Source organism: Mastigoproctus giganteus, chromosome 9, assembly GCF_048544385.1.
Source record: "Mastigoproctus giganteus isolate SK-2022 chromosome 9, ASM4854438v1, whole genome shotgun sequence".
Classification (NCBI taxonomy): domain Eukaryota; kingdom Metazoa; phylum Arthropoda; class Arachnida; order Uropygi; family Thelyphonidae; genus Mastigoproctus; species Mastigoproctus giganteus.
This window is the reverse complement of record NC_143583.1, coordinates 204855900-204868882: the sequence shown is the minus strand read 5'-3', so window position 1 is coordinate 204868882 and position 12983 is coordinate 204855900.

The following is a 12983-nucleotide window of genomic DNA, read 5'->3' as shown; positions in this document are numbered from 1 at the left end:
TATTTTTACTTTTGTTGTTTTATATTATATTCTTGAATAGTGTACTGTGCAAATAGCAATTTGTTTTCGGAAAACGTAGACTCTGTAAGGTTGAAGTTAAATAAAAACCCCAGTAGAATTGTTGACAGGTGAACCGTGGACTGCGGTAGCCCAACCGTGCTACTGTCTCACACACGATCCACATTGAAGTGGGTAGATCATGCCAATCTCATGTGATGAGAGATTGGCATGATCTGATTGCACTGGCATGCAGCTGGACAACACATGTTGGGTTCCCTCTCGCCCCATTGGTCACCAACGAAAGGTAGGTCTGTATGAGTCCTCTGACTAGTGTTTTTTCCATTATTCGTACGCACTTTATGCGCATAGGACACAGCTGTATGGGAAAGCTGGACGAAGATGGTAATGTCCGAGATACTCAAATATAATTTATCTGAATATGTTGATTATTATGTTTATTAGATTATTATGTTGATTGATGTATGGATGTGAGCTCAGAGGGTTCCCCTTTCCATCTGTAGATCAAGTAAATCTCACAGTAAATTCAATAAATTACTCCACCATATCTGACTACATTTTATATTATATCAAGATATGCAACTTTTTGGCCATTGTTTTCTGGGACAATCGTTTCTTTCAACAAAACTATGCTCTACTGTATATCACAGAGCTGTAACAGTTAGACTGGTTTGATAAGTTTTCGGCCATAAATTTCTCCCAGCTCGCACCGATTTCGTAGAGATTTTGGCGCAATAGTGACTTAGAAGATATTGTACAGTATGTATTATGTCAATAATCTGCGTGTGTGCTCTGGTATAGTTGCCTGTTTTCTAGATGAAAAACCCGAATTTCCAGGAGAAAGAACCATGCAACCCTCAACCGATTGACCCAGCCTCGTTGTGAAAAAATTCCCATAAAAATTCCCTTCATTGACGGTATTTGAACCAAGTCTTTTCCACTTGGTGCAAGAATGACGGTGGTTATATGCACTGAAATATGCTTGTATGCACCCACAAGGAGAGCTTGTCCAATCTCAGCCTAATGGAATATTTGAGAGACGTCTTCGAATGAGCCATATGGTGCCTGAATCTAGTGCATCGAATAATCTGAAACTGTGAGTAGCAGTGTGTGATCGGCATAGATTACAATACCTGTAGACACCTTCCCAACACCTGGTACAAGGTAGCACTACTCTCCAATGGCTGCTTTTTGTACCTCCACTTACTGCGCTTACTTTCAGAATTATCATTAGAAGTGGCATATGATGCAAGAAAGCAAGCTTATACAGCATCAGCCAAAGGAGAAAAAAAAAAAAAACTTTCCCTTTTCACCCATCCATTCACTAGTTCTGCCTTGAATTTATCCAAGTTGTAAACCTCGACAACGACAGACCGAAGTTAGTTCCAACAATCAACCACCCGCTGGCTAAAGGCAAATCTCCGCACGTCTATTCTACAACTGTCTTTCCTCAATTTGAATTTATGTGCCCTCAGGCAATTAATCTGAACAAGAGGATGAATCCCATCAGCACTGAGCTTGCACAAACTATTCAAGGCCTTCTATACCTCAATCAGATCACATAGCATATGTCTAGTCTCCAGACACTGAAATTTGCAGAATTTAAGCCTTTCTTCAAAAGAAAAACCCTTTATGCAGTCACCAATCTTGTTGCCCTTCCCCGTACTCATTCCAGGAGCTCTACATCTTTCCTAAAATGAGGCCTCCACACTTGTATATAGTACTCAAGGTATGGGCTGACCATTGCCTTATACAAGGGGATAATCATCCCCCTATCTCTGCTAAAAAACTTCCTGTATAGCATTGACAAGATACCATGAGCTACTCTGCAGAATTCTGCACTACTCAGAAAACTTCATATCTGACTTTTCTCTACCACCCTGAGTATAGTACCACAGACTTGATACGTTACTCTGGGGTTACTACTACCCATATACAGTACTTTGCATTTGTCAATTTTAAACTTCAGTTGCCACCTCTCAACCCATCTGCTCAACTTTTCTTGATCCTGTTGCAGTAACGTACTATCATTAGTGTCATTAACAACCCTGCCAATCTTCGTATCGTCTGCAAACTTAGACATAAATCCTGATATACCTTCATCAATATCATTAATAAATACAGAAAACAACAATGGACCCAGCACCGAACCCTGGGGGACTACACTAATAAAATTAGTTCACGAAGAGCGGCGTCCATTGATTACCAATCTCTGTCTTCTCCCACTCAACCGTCCCTTTATCCATATCAACAATTTGCTCATAATACCATACTGCTCTATATTGTACAGTAGCTTTCCGGTGGGCAGGAGCAGTAGTGCGTAGCACACGCTTCTTGATTAGACCGGGGTTCGAGCCCGTGACCACCAAATACGAAGGATGTGGAAAGGTCAGGGAATGACCAGCGCATATCCCGGAGCAATATGGCCTTAGTTGCTAATGCTCCTAAAAACAAAACAACAAACAAACAAGTAGTCTTCCACGTGCAACAGTATCAAAATCTTTCCTAAAATCCAAGTATATGATATCAAAATAATTTTTTTGCATCCAGTTTCTTTATGATCACATCGTAGTATCCAATCAAATTGATCAGACAAGACTAAACGAACCCATGCTGTGTCTGAACTATAACTGCAGTCTTGTCTAGGTGATCCTGCAGTATTTCTTTAATCAGTGCTTCCATTAATATCCCCAGAACAAAAGTTAAACTAACAGGTCTGTAATTGCTTGTATCACCCTTTGATCCTCCTCCTTTGTGAATTGGGATAATATTTGCACATGTCCAGTCCATGGATACCTATCCTGAGTCCAAGGACGCTCCCATAATTAAGGCTACGGGTTTGCTTACTTCCTTTGCTGCCTCCTTTAATAAAACTGGATAGTCCCATCCACCCCAGTTGCCTTTCTTATGTTTTGCTTCAACAATTTCTCCTCCACTTTGTTCTCAGTTATTACAAAATCATCTAGATCACTGCCAGAGTTTAATTCACCTCTGGCATTTCCCTCCCTGAATAACTCCTCATGTGTGAATGCAGATGCAAAATACTCATTCAGTTTATCAGCTACCTCAACAGGATCATCAATAGTCGAACTATCGATATCAAGTGGACTAATCTGATTCATCCCTTTCCTTCTAGAGTTTACATAAGTAAAGAACTCTTTGCTGTTTTTCTTTACATCCTTTGCCAAAGATTTCTCGTGATCTGACTTTGCTTCCTTAACCTCCTTTGTGACTTTATTACAGACCAGGTTATATCTATCATAGGTTTCTGGACAAATAATAATTTATATGCATCCCATGCATTTTTCTTCTCTGTCACGAATCTCATCAGTTCATCTGACATCCATTTAGGCCTAAATTTTGAACAATATTTCTTAATTGGTATGAAAAGCCTAGTAGCTGCCAAGATTACTTCTTTGAATGCTTCCCATTTAGAATTTGCTGTTGATAACATCATAAGCTGGTCCCACTGTATAGAATTCAAAAACTGTCTCATACCACAGTAGTCACCTTTCTGAAAGCAAAATCCCTTCCCCTTGATGGTAGTTACATCTTTGAGTAACTCCCACTTCAGCACACTGTGATCACTGCTACCTAGTGGTTCCTTTATCTCCAGATTCTTGATGCATGAATAATCACTACTGAGAATCAGATCAAGAGTATTCCTCCCTCTAGTTGCCTCCCGAACATGCTGCTGTAAAAAATAATCATCCAATAAAACCACAAAAACCTTGCTAGTGTGCGAGTGACCAAACCACAAGTTCCAGTCAATATTTTGGAAGTTAAAGTCCCCCATTATAAGACACTGATTTACTGTCCCACTCTCTTTCTCAGTACAGTTGTTCATTATACTCAGAGTCATTAGGCCTATAACACACTCCTACTCTCAATTTTGCTTTCCCTATATTTACTATGGTATTAACTGAAAAAAATGATTAGGGATCATCATTTGGTACTACTTCGTATTGTGAAATATTTGTAATGCGACCGCATGCCTTCATCAGCTAACCCTAATATAGCTTGCATGTTTTTCGTCTCCAAGTTAGAGGCATGACTAGGTTTGATGAATGTGGTCTTGGCCATAGGCGCAGATTCACCACGAGCGCCAAACGGATAAGAAACGCTTCAGAATAAAACAATTACTAAATATTACATGCTTTTCCATAATAATTTAATAATTAGTATCTTGTTTAATAATTTAATTATAAAGGTTAGAAAGTGCTAATACTTTTTTTATGGAAGATTTCTATCTACCACTTATGGATTGGTGGAATTGGAAGGTTAACTGGGCATTAGGGATTGTTATCTGCACAACTCGCCCTTAGAATTGTGCCAATAAAACTGGTGGTCATTGAAATTACCAAAAAAAGGAGTGCACTTTAAACTCAACATAAGTGGACTGACGAATATTAATTGACACAAAAAATTATAAAATGTTCCAGTTCAGCAATATTTACTTAGGAAAATGCGGTGCACATCAATACAAAGTATGACCTCCACGAACAGCAATACAGCGTCCAAATTGATAAAGGATTGAAAAGGTGGCAAATAGTGGTAGGGGACCAAGAGGCAGAGGTCTACATGACTTCATAACAAGAGATAAACAGTTGTAATTAATGGATGCTCTTCATAGTGAAATAGGATTAGAAGTGAGGAATCTCAGGTCTGTTGGTTGGTGTAGGATTTTTGGCGCATCAGCAACTTGGGCCATTTGTGCCGTATATATTATGTCTGTAATACAGTACAATTAATATCTTATTTATGTAAGTCTGGTGATCGTGCTGCACACGGCAGTCGTTGGATATATTCTTTAGTTTCAAGATATTCCTCCACCACTCTATGCGTTGTCATGCATGAAAAAAAAAATCTGGCCAACCGCAGTCCTAAAAGGATCTCTTCTCGGTATCTTTTCGCAGTTACCCGCTGTCATAAACATGAAGAGGCGTGTGGCCACTGATCATTAGTCTTCCCGACACGAGAACACCGCCTCCAACGTAAGTGTGCCTTTCTGTGATGTAGAAGGAATGATACCCCGTTCCTCGTTGCCTCCACATGAAATAACGTCTAGAATTTGTATGTGGGATAAAACGGGACTCATCAAAGAACAGAACTGTACTCTATTCTTCAGGGCTCCAAGTGAAATGTTCCTGGCACCCGTTTCGACGAACTCTGCGGTGGTTTCAGATTAATGAGATACAAACCACTGGCTTCCTTGCATAGAGTCCACTTGAATGGAGCCTTCTCAACACAGTCCGGTTGGAAATGTTCCCAACTGTGGCCCCAGCAACCCAAAGAGATAGTTGATAACAGGACATAGGTTCCGTTTTGCTATTAGAGCCAGACAGCGGTCAGTTCTGGTTGATGTAGTCCTCGGGTGACCTTGGCCAACTATTCTTGTAATGGTTCCTCTGTCCTGAAACCGCTTCTATAGTGCCGAGACAACAGTGCGTGACACATTAAGCCAACCTGCCACCTTCGCCTGCGACTGCCAAGCTTCAAGTCATCCGATGGACCGCAATCTCAAAGATTCAGCTAACGACGATGACTTGCCATCGTAGTGGAGATTTAGCTGTCCCCACCGAGCAAGCCAAAAAGGGAAATGAAGTGATATGGTCGCAAACCGTGTTTGCGACCACATACATGAATAATTTGCATACTGTGCAGTTCTGTAAGGTTGTAGATCGATTTCTATTGGATACTAGGAATTTTCATGCCAGGATGGCTATTATATCAAACATTTGCCTTCGGCGACACTGTTCAAAATAAAATATTCATGAAAAACATTTCGGTTTGTTAATTTTTTGAGCAACCTACAATGCAGTAACCTACAGCTAAACGTACAACTAATGATCTGTGCATCTACACTAGAAAATCAATTCCTTGATTGTATCTTTACTTTGCTATTATTTTTAAAACACTAACTTTCATCATTTGGTCTTAACAATTACTATTGTAATTCTAATCAATATACGCTTATTTCTCATTTATCACCTGCAAGAAGAAAACCTTCTTCAATAAAAACACCTGTCTAAAGAAATATAAGTGAATCGAAAGATCGAAACACATCCTGTAATTCAAAAATTTTATGCATCTGCCTATTTAGGCACACGCTAGCCAGTCTAGATGCTGAAGATGCTTTACTATGGGTAGTTGCACTTAGTGAGGCCTCACAAGTTGAAAATGTGACGATTTGTAGTCTCAAAGTCATTGTGGTCGCAATGCTCCAAAAATGCATTTTTGACAAGACAGTTGGCCCACAATAACTATAAAAGAATAACTTAAGTGAACCTGTACATCACGTTTGCAGGTGCTAGAACTAAATTCAAACAAAAAGCGAAAATCAGGAGGGCTTTGGTAAATTTTCTAAGGTCTAGTCGCGAAAAGGAAACAATTTCTAAGAACTTAGTCGTAGAAAGCTGGACTTTGTTTGCTAACATATCCAAACAATATTGTAAATTCTTTTGTTAACCTTATCAGGCCTGACGTAACTCAGTGGTCAAGGGCGAGACTGCAATAGCATACGCTCTTTGAATGGACCAGGGTTTAAGCACGTGACTGCTGAATACGATTAATGTTTGTATCGAAGATTTATTGTAAACTCCACTGACCTGGTGGTCGTGCCGGAGTATAAACAAGAACATTTATTGATGATTTGAATTCTACGTTTTTCAGCAACGTTGATATTACTAAATCCAAGATAATCAAAATAATCAACTCCTGTAATAGTTCGGTAGTAAACTTTGATCACCAAATTGCTGCCTAAAATTTGCAGTTTTTACGTTATTAACTTATTGATAATTAAAAAATCTTCACAAATGGACAAATCACACATATTTTGAAAGCTTGTGCAGTCCAGTCATTCCTTGGGCCAAAAAAGATCACCAGCAAAGGACCAAGTCATTGGATCTTTCTAAAACTTAATAAAAAATATTTTTAGCTGAAATCACAAGTAAAATCCTTGGCAACAGCCAGAAGCATACACAGTATGTTGTCCAATAATACTCTTCTTCAATAATTTTAACAAGTTCTTTTTGAAAGTTTCGGCTCCTTGATCTGCATTTGCGGCTTCTCCCTGGATTTTAAATCTATTGAAGCAGATATTTAACTTAACTGAATTCTGCATTGGATATTATCTTCAATAAAATTAGTTAAAGTCTCTCTTTCAATTTCAATCCTAATAGCCGGCCTAGCCCTAGTTGCTTGCAGTGGAACAGCTGTCTTATTTATCTTTTTTGTCAGTGGCCGACATCTCACCCTCCTTTATTTATTTACGATCCCCACGGATCCAGAGGTGGTTGATCTACCAGAGAAAGTAGCGTGATCTATAATATTAAACTGCTTGGTGTATTCTCTGCCTTTTGTATATACTATAATAAGGACAGCTTAAAAATTCTAGCTACATTTTCTATTACTATCAATCGCATATCATCATTCTTAAACTTCCCCCATATAAAAACTAAATGGACCATGCCCAGATTTCGGATCCTCAGTAACTATGCTCCCTGTTAATACACATTTCACATGGACCACAGCAGTACATGAAAGCAGACAGTCATAGTTAAACTGAAGGTATGCAAAAATAAAAAGAAAGAAGGAAAGACTTTAATTTGGTAAGCGTTGTTCACAAAGATCCGTATCTGTCCATACACAAGAAGTACACCTCCCTGACTCTTTGCAAAACCAGTTTTACACATAAGTACTGATGTAAAAAATTGAAACAGAAAAAATTGCACATACTACGTTCAAGTGGTAAATCATACTGCTGACAAATACAATTAAAAAGTATCGTGTAAAATTTACGACTCATTTTTATGGGAGAAAATAAAATAATCATCCAAAACGGTCCAAATGATGGAGACTCGCAAAATGGCAAAATGCATGCCAGCCTTCTTAAAAAAAATTATAAAAGTAAAGATTTAGTGCCTTGATTGTTTATGAATTGAACACTCCCTTCAGTAACCTGCTGTACATCGCATAGTACAAACATGTACTATGCAACGTACAGCAGGTGTGAATACGTAAGGATAGCAAGCATCTCGGAAAGTGCATCCTTGTTGGATTTTTCGCCAATCATTGTCTATCAACGTTGGTCCAATACCAAAATAACATCCACCCAACGGCAAACCTATTACTGGAAAAAGTTTATTGATGCGAGAGACCAACTGTGACTGACAAGACTTCTGCAAGTTAATGTGGACATGTGGACATGTGTATATGTAAAGGGCGGCTCCTAGAACGTTTGTTCAACTCCGCCTCGTATCTCTGTGAAGAAGAGTATCACTACAAATGGGCCAGATATGTGTGTGACGTCGGTTTGTGTGTATTATGTGTGTGTTTTGTTGTTCTGTTCTGGCCGCTTGGCTACCCAGAAGCATCAGTCACCTGGACAGATGATTCTGGGTACTCGTCCACACCACGGGAAGGTGGGCCAGTCCATGTAAAGCACGTACTGTCTCAAGAGAGACTCTGACCCACCTAATGTTGTCAGAAGGTAGGCCAGGATCCTCTGGGGGCCCATTCCAGAGGGAGAAAAAAAAAAAAAAAAAGGATCACCCGTGGTGCTGGATTTGGAACCAAAATTATTAAATAAAACATTTATGTAACTAAATAATAAAATAAATAAAATTTAAAAAAAAAAAAAAAAAAAAAAAGGAAGAAAGCACTTAAGTTTTTTCTGCAGGCCGAGGAAAGTTTCATTTCTTGAGAATTTGAGTTTATGTATTATAAGGAGATCTAACCAGCTATTCATCAGCAGGACCGTTGTGCTGCATTCTGTTGAGATCTGTCGACACTGAACGCCTTCGAAGAAATACGCCTTGAGCGAAAGCCTGAAGAATCTGAAATGACTCCGAGCTTTGAAGCAGAGACGACTCCTGTCCTGATTGAAAATTAGTAAGTGCTTGAAGAGGAAGTCTGAGATCGTCATACAGGGAGCAATGAAACAAGATGTGATCCCAACTCTCTGGTGATCCACACGGACAGAGGTCTGTTTGTGATAAATTGAACCTAAGAAGACTCTGGTTCATCGATCCATGTCCTGTCAACAGGTACGACGTGAATATGTCCATGCAGAACCACAATCGAACACGTTTATCAAGGAGAAATGAAACTTGTGGTATAAATTTTCTCGTTGTTGCACCAACAGGAGCTGTATCCCATCGAGACTGCCAAATGTTTACTAACTCGTTCCACAGTCTCCTTCTTTCTCTTTTACCATCTTCTTGAAGGTTGATGGTTATTCCAAGAAATTTGGTCTCAATCTGCCTTTTAAGTCTGTATAAAAAGCCTCTATAAGTAACTTGCAAGTCTAAAGGTAATGTTCCGGCTAGTACTTGCAGAGCTTGCGTCGAGACTGTCCTGCATGCCTTAACTAAACACCGCAAAATGGTTCTCTGCAATGAGGCGAGTTTTGTAATGAAGTGTTTGAGCCGTGCCCTGTGAAACCATGCACCGGCAGCATACGTGATTAGAGGGAGGAAAACTGCATTGTAATAAATCCTTAAAGTTTTTCTGGAGAGCCCCCATTCAACACGGGACACCCTAACAATTGCACCAGTAAATCTACGTATTTTAGATGATAAGTTTGTCAAATGAGGAATAAAATTGAGACTGGAATCAATTACCACTCCTAGAACCTTGTACTCTTTAACTATGGGGAGACGAATGTTGTTGATCTTGACCAACGGAGGACGAGTGATATCCAACTTTGATCCAAGAATCATCATCTATGTTTTTGACAAGCTGATTTTAAGCTTATTGGCCACAGTCCAATCGTAGAGATCCCGGAGAACAAAATTTGCGGTATTTTCCAGATCGGCCCTAGAGTTACCATTTACCAAGATGGTGAGATCGTCTGCATACGCTATTATTTTGACGTTACCGAAAGATCGGGAGAGCCACTGCTGCAGCACCATGTTCCATGTAAAAGGACCCAATATAGAGCCTTGTGGGCACCCTCTAGATACTGATCTTGATACTTGGCTATGTTTAGCCTTGACTATTATGGTTCTATTGGCAAAATAATTGCGGATTAAAAGGTAAAGGTGGTTGGAGCACCTAGCCGATCGCAGACGCTCCAGGACGCTCTCCCACCAAAGGGAGTCGAAGGCACCCTCGAAGTCGATGAAAACGGCCAGGGTATATTTATGTACCGAGTTTTGAACTGAAGAGACAAAGTCCACAAGAGCATCCTCGCAGGAACGTCCGGGACAGAACCCATATTGACTTCTTGATAGCAGATCCTGTTCTACCAGTAGGGTATTCAATCTAATGGCCATTAGTCGCTCTAGCAATTTACCCAAGTTAGCCAGCAGAGCGATCGGCCTGTACGATCTAGCCGCTCCAGGAGGCTTATCCGGCTTTCTGATCAACTTAACTAGAGCGACCTTCCAAATTTCCGGAAAAGTTTCTTCCTGAAGGCATCTGTTGAATAAGTTTAGAAGAATGTAAGGTTTTAATTTCAAGACTCTGATGATAAAAATGTTTTCTATAAGATCTAGTCCTGGGCACTTCTGAACATTAACTTTATGGGAGACAGCCTGCAGTTCATCCAACGTAAAAGGTTCGGTGGTTGTTGAGGACACATACAATTCATTGTCTGATCGGATTTTAGAGTGAATAGGTAAGTCTGAGGTAGGATCATCCAACGGAAAAAGAGCATCTAAGATTGCATTTGTAGAATCATGCCAGTTCAGTGTTTCCACGGAGTCTGCCACAATTGAGCCAAATATATTAGAACTAGAGGTTTTTCCTCTTACAATCTTGTATAGAAGACCCCAAGGGTTAGCATTTCCAGAGGTGTGAACGAAATTCATCCACGTTTCACGCTTTCGAGAGGCAATGGCCTTCACGTAGCTTTTCCTCAAAGAAGAATACTGCTGGTAAAAACGATTAACGTCGGCTTGGGGCCAGTCTCTATGCCTTTGGTAGTACCTACGGGCTCGATGAACTTCCCTTCTTAACTGCGATAACTCCTGCGTCCACCATGAGCACGTCTTCTGGTTAACCCTCTTTTTCCTAGAAGACTTATATGACGCTTTTATTATAGCATTTTGAATATAGTTCACTTGATGAGAAATAGGTGAGGTTTCAAAAGAAGCAAGTTTCTGTTCGTCAAGGTCCAGAAGAATGGAAGAGTCAAAAGCATTCCAGTCAATGTTTCTGATGGAAAATCTTATTAATTCTGGCTGTGAGAAAGTGTGTGAAGATGGAACAGTAGAATCAGGGGAAAGCATATAATAGATGACTCTATGGTCACTGGTGCACCAGTCCGTATACACGGTCCAGTCAGTAAGCCGCAAATCGAAGTGAGAGTTTGTCATCGTTATATCTATATTAGATTCTCCTGCATAACTTGAGAAAGTATGAGGGTGATTAGGCTTGTTGTGAATTGAAACACAATGATTAATTATGAACTCCTCGAAGAGAAGGCCACGTGCATCTGTAGAAGAGCTGTGCCAAAAGTTTGATTTTGCGTTGACGTCCGATGAGATCAATATATTGCTGTTCGGTCCCAAAGTATTTATGACAGTCTCTAGGTAAGCGAGAGAGTGACTAAAGTCCTCCGATGGAGGGCAGTAGAGAGAAATTAAGTAAAAATTCATTACGGAGTGTGTGTGACAAGAACGCAGGTAGAGAACTGAGTGCAAAATCCATGAAGAACCGTGATGTCTAAAGAGTCATTAAGAATTAATATACAAGATTTGGGATTCTGGTCAACGGGTTGTATTATTCTCATTTTTAACGAGTAACCCAGGATTTTAGACTGTGGTCCAGACTGGACGCGTGCAAAATAAGGCTCTTGTATAGCGACAATGTCGATACAATTTGTCTCGGCAGAAAGCCTAATCTCGTCAGCTACTGCCCGAGATCGCTGCCCATTTATCTGCATAATCCTCAGACGGTCTTTCTCCCTCACAGACGAAACTGGCGTAGAACCGTTTAGAGAGGTGGTGTTGTTTACATTATGTACAGAGTAATGAGTCAAATTACTCATAAGCGGTCCTTATCTTGCGGTTTCTAATGCTTCTGCAAGTTAACATAAATGCTACAGTCCATCAAATAACTCTCAGCAAAACGAAAGAAGGTTCGGTTACAAGAACACCGACAATAAACAAAACGCTGGCCGGTCTGACGAGTCCTAGATCCTGTTATTTCACGCTGAAGGAAGGACAAAAATACGGGAAAAAAAAAATAAAGCATGAGTCTGTGGACCCATCTCGCGTCATGAATGATGCAGGCCAGCAGGGTAATGCCAGGGTTTGTGAGTGCGTGGTCCCAATTGTAAACTGTGGCACAGGTGCTGTCTCTATCTGGGATTGTTTCTTGTGGCTTTGGCTTGGACTCTTCATATTAGGTGGCAAACAGAAATATTCGACAATCAAAGAAAAATACTCCCTACTCCCAAACCTTGAAAGTTCCTTTTCTGTACTTCAAAGTTAGGATAATTAACTCAGGCGTGCATCCGAGTTAATTATCCTAACCATTAACCTTATCATTGGGTAGAAAAGTTCTGGTTTCGAAACCCGTCAATGAAGCGAGGAACTTTTATGAGCTTTTTTTCATTCCGTGACTGAGTTAGTCGGTTTCAGGGATGGAGAGCAAGGTTCTTTCCTAGAAAACTCGGGTTTTCATCCAGCAAAAAATAAACATGGTGCCTTGCATCGTGCTTATCAACCGCGCGCATTTCTTTTCGTAATGTAATTAAAGGCTTGTGGGGCTGTAAATTGATCTTCCATTGTTTGTGGTCAAGTTTAAGACATGGCTATCCCCATAAAGCAGAACTTCGCTAGCCTTTGTCTGAAAAAACATCAGAAGATTATACTTCCATTCCCCATCCTGAATCTTGATCTGCAAAAGACTATGTTTTTGGGTAATCTTTAACCTACTTGCTTAAATGGATGCGACAGTAGTTATTGGGTTTTAGTAGCATCAGTGACTAAGGCCACGCTTCTCTGTGTGCACTG